This window comes from Chiloscyllium punctatum, chromosome 33 (assembly GCF_047496795.1).
Source record: "Chiloscyllium punctatum isolate Juve2018m chromosome 33, sChiPun1.3, whole genome shotgun sequence".
Classification (NCBI taxonomy): Eukaryota; Metazoa; Chordata; class Chondrichthyes; order Orectolobiformes; family Hemiscylliidae; genus Chiloscyllium; species Chiloscyllium punctatum.
The window spans coordinates 61,628,356-61,632,687 of NC_092771.1; positions in this window are offsets into that span (position 1 = coordinate 61,628,356).

The following is a 4,332-nucleotide window of genomic DNA, read 5'->3' on the forward strand; positions in this document are numbered from 1 at the left end:
TGTGTGAGTGTCCCTCCCTCGCTGTGTGTGAGTGCGTGTCCCTCCCTCGCTGTGTGTGTGTGCGTGTCCCTCCCTCGCTGTGTGTGTGTGTGTGTGTGAGTGTGTCCCTCCCTTGCTGTGTGTGTGTGTATGTGTGTGTGTGTGTGTGTGTCCCTCCCTCGCTCTGTATGTGTGTGGGTGTGTCCCTCCCTCGCTGTGTGTGTGTGTGTGTGTGTGTGTGTGTGTGTGTGTGTGTGTGTCCCTCCCTCGCTGTGTTTGTGTGTGTCCCTCCCTCGCTGTGTGTGTGTGTGTGTCTGCGTGTCCCTCCCTCGCTGTGTGTGTGTGTGTCCCTCCCTCGCTGTGTGTGTGTGTTTGTGTCCCTCCCTTGCTGTCTGTGTGTGTGTGTGTGTGTGTGTGTGTCCCTCCCTCGCTGTGTGTGTGTGTGTGTGTGTGTGTGTGTGTCTTCCTCGCTGTGTGTGTGTGTCCATCCCTCGGTGTGTGTGTTTGTGTGTGTCCCTCCCTCGCTGTGTGTGTGTGTGCCTTTCCCTCCCTCGCTGTGTGTGTGTCCCTCCCTCGCTGTGTGTGTCTGTGTGTGTGTGTGTGTGTGTGTGTCCCTCCCTCGCTGTGTGTGTGTGTGTGTGTGTGTGCGTGTCACTCCCTCGCTGTGTGTGTGTGTGTGTGTGTCCCTCGCTCGCTGTGTGTGAGTGTGTCCCTCCCTCGCTGTGTGTGTGTGTGTGTGTGTGTGTGTGTGTGTGTCCCTCCCTCGCTGTGTGTGTGTGTCCCTCCCTCGCTGTGTGTGTGTGTGTGTGTCCCTCGCTCGCTGTGTGTGTGTGTGTCTGTCCCTCCCTCGCTGTGTGTGTGTGTGTGTGTCCCTCCCTCGCTGTGTGTGTGTGTGTGTGTGTCCCTCCCGCGCTGTGTGTGTGTGTGTGTGTGTCCCTCCCCCGCTGTGTGTGTTTGTGTTTGTGTGTGTGTGTGTCCCTCCCTCGCTGTGTGTGTGCGTGTCCCTCCCTCGCTGTGTGTGTTTGTGTGTGTCACTCCCTCGCTGTGTGTGTGTGTGTGTGTGTGTCCCTCCCTCGCTGTGTGTGTTTCCCTCCCCCGCTGTGTGTGTGTGTGTCCCTCCCTCGCTGTGTGTGTGTGTGTGTGTGTCCCTCCCTCGCTGTGTGTGTGTGAGCATGTCCCTCCCCCGCTGTGCGTGTGTGTGCGTGCATGCCCCTCCCTCGCTGTGTGTGTGTGTGTGTGTGTCCCTCCCTCGCTGTGTGTGTGTGTGTGTCCCTCCCTCGCTGTGTGTGTGTGTGTCCCTCCCTCGCTGTGTGTGTGTGTGTGTGTGTGTGTGTCCGACCCTCGCTGTGTGTGTGTGTCCGTCCCTCGCTGTGTGTATGTGTGTCCCACCCTCGCTGTGTGTGTGTGTGTCCCTCCCTCGCTGTGTGTGTGTCCCTCCCTCGCTGTGTGTGTGTGTGTGTCCCTCCCTCGCTGTGTGTGTGTGTGTGTCCCTCCCTCGCTGTGTGTGTGTGTGTCCCTCCCTCGCTGTGTGTCTGTGTGTGTGTGTGTGTGTCCCTCCCTCGCTGTGTGTGTGTGTGTGTGTGTGTGTGTGTGTGTCCCTCCCTCGCTGTGTGTGTGTGTGTGTGTCCCTCCCTCGCTCTGTGTGTGTGTGTGTGTGTGTGTGTCCCTCCCTCGCTGTGTGTGTGTGTGTGTCCCTCCCTCGCTGTGTGTGTGTGTGTGTGTCCCTCCCTCGCTGTGTGGGTGTGTGTGTCCCTCCCTCGCTGTGTGTGTGAGTGTGTTCCTCCCTTGCTGTGTGTGTGTGTGTGTGTGTCCCTCCCTCGCTGTGTGTGTGTGTCCCTCCCTCGCTGTGTGTGTGTGTGTGTCCCTCCCTCGCTGTGTGTGTGTGTGTGTCCCTCCCTCGCTGTGTGTATGTGTGTCCCTCCCTCGTTGTGTGTGTGTGTGTCACTCCCTCGCTGTGTGTGTGTGTGTCCCTCCCTCGCTGTGTGTGTGTGTGTGTCCCTCCCTCGCTGTGTGTGTGTGTGTGTGTGTGTGGGTGTGTCCCTCCCTCGCTGTGTGTGTGTGTGAGTGTGTCCCTCCCTCGCTGTGTGTGTGAGTGTGTCCCTCCCTTGCTGTATGTATGTGTGTGTGTGTGTGTCCCTCCCTCGCTGTGTGTGTGTGTCCCTCCCTCGCTGTGTGTGTGTGTGTGCGTGTCCCTTCCTCGCTGTGTGTGTGTGTGTGCGTGTCCCTCCCTCGCTGTGTGTGTGTGTGTGTGTGCGTGTCCCTCCCTCGCTGTGTGTGTGTGTGTGCGTGTCCCTCCCTCGCTGTGTGTGTGTGTGTGCGTGTCCCTCCCTCGCTATGTGTGTGTGTGTGTGTGCGTGTCCCTCTCTCGCTGTGTGTGTGTGTGTGCGTGTCCCTCCCTCGCTGTGTGTGTGTGTGTGTGTGTGTGTCCCTCCCTCGCTGTGTGTGTGTGTGTCCCTCCCTCGCTCTGTATGTGTGTGTGTGTCCCTCCCTCGCTGTGTGTGTGTGTGTGTGTGTGTGTGTCCCTCCCTCGCTGTGTTTGTGTGTGTCCCTCCCTCGCTGTGTGTGTGTGTGTGTGTGTGTGTCCCTCCCTCGCTGTGTGTGTGTGTGTGTGTGTGTGTCCCTCCCTCGCTGTGTGTGTGTGTGTGTCTGCGTGTCCCTCCCTCGCTGTGTGTGTGTGTGTCCCTCCCTCGCAGTGTGTGTGTGTGTGTCCCTCCCGTGCTGTCTGTGTGTGTGTGTGTGTGTGTGTCCCTCCCTCGCTGTGTGTGTGTGTGTGTGTGTGTGTGTGTGTGTGTGTGTGTCTCCCTCGCTGTGTGTGTGGGTCCATCCCTCGCTGTGTGTGTGTGTGTACATCCCTCGCTGTGTGTGTGTGTGCGTGTCCCTCCCTCACTGTGTGTGTGTCCCTCCCTCGCTGTGTGTGTGTGTGTGTGTCCCTCCCTCGCTGTGTGTTTGTGTGTGTCCCTCCCTCGCTGTGTGTGTGTGTGTGTCCCTCCCTCGCTCTGTATGTGTGTGTGTGTGTGTGTCCCTCACTCGCTGTGTGTGTGTGTCCCTCACTCGCTGTGTGTGTGTGTGTGTGTGTGTCCGTCCCTCGCTTTGTGTGTGTGTGTGTGCGTGTCCCTCCCTCGCTGTGTGTGTGTGTGTGTGTGTGTGCGTGTCCCTCTCGCTCTGTGTGTGTGTGTACGTGTCCCTCCCTCGCTGTGTGTGTGCGTGTCCCTCCCTCGCTGTGTGTGAGTGTGTGTGTGTGTGTGTGTGTGTGTGCGTGTCCCTCCCTCGCTGTGTGTGTGTGTGTGTGTGTGTGTCCCTCCCTCGCGGTGTGTGTGTGTCCCTCCCTCGCTCTGTATGTGTGTGTGTGTCCCTCCCTCGCTGTGTGTGTGTGTGTGTGTGTGTGTGTCCCTCCCTCGCTGTGTTTGTGTGTGTCCCTCCCTCGCTGTGTGTGTGTGTGTGTGTGTGTGTGTGTGTCCCTCCCTCGCTGTGTGTGTGTGTGTGTTTTGTGTGTGTGTGTCCCTCCCTCGCTGTGTGTGTGTGTGTGTCTGCGTGTCCCTCCCTCGCTGTGTGTGTGTGTGTCCCTCCCTCGCAGTGTGTGTGTGTGTGTCCCTCCCGTGCTGTCTGTGTGTGTGTGTGTGTGTGTGTCCCTCCCTCGCTGTGTGTGTGTGTGTGTGTGTGTGTGTGTGTGTGTCTCCCTCGCTGTGTGTGTGTGTCCATCCCTCGCTGTGTGTGTGTGTGTACATCCCTCGCTGTGTGTGTGTGTGCGTGTCCCTCCCTCACTGTGTGTGTGTCCCTCCCTCGCTGTGTGTGTGTGTGTGTGTCCCTCCCTCGCTGTGTGTTTGTGTGTGTCCCTCCCTCGCTGTGTGTGTGTGTGTGTTTGTGTGTGTCCCTCCCTCGCTGTGTGTGTGTGTGTGTGTGTCCCTCCCTCGATGCGTGTGTTTGTGTGTGTCCGTCCCTCGCTGTGTGTGTGTGTGCCTGTCCCTCACTCGCTGTGTGTGTGTCCCTCCCTCGCTGTGTGTGTGTGTGTGTGTGTGTGTGTGTCCCTCGCTCGCTGTCTGTGTGTGTGTGTGTCCCTCCCTCGCTGTGTGTGTGTGTCCCTCCCGCGCTGTGTGTGTGGATGTGTGTGTGTGTGTGTGTCCCTCCCTCGCTGTGTGTGTGTGTGTGTGTGTGTCCCTCCCTCGCTGTGTGTGTGTGTGTGTGTGTGTGTGTGTGCGTCCCTCGCTTTGTGTGTGTGTGTGTGTGTGTGCGTGTCCCTCCCTCGCTGTGTGTGTGTGTGTGTGTGTGTGAGTGTCCCTCCCTCGCTGTGTGTGAGTGCGTGTCCCTCCCTCGCTGTGTGTGTGTGCGTGTCCCTCCCTCGCTGTGTGTGTGTGT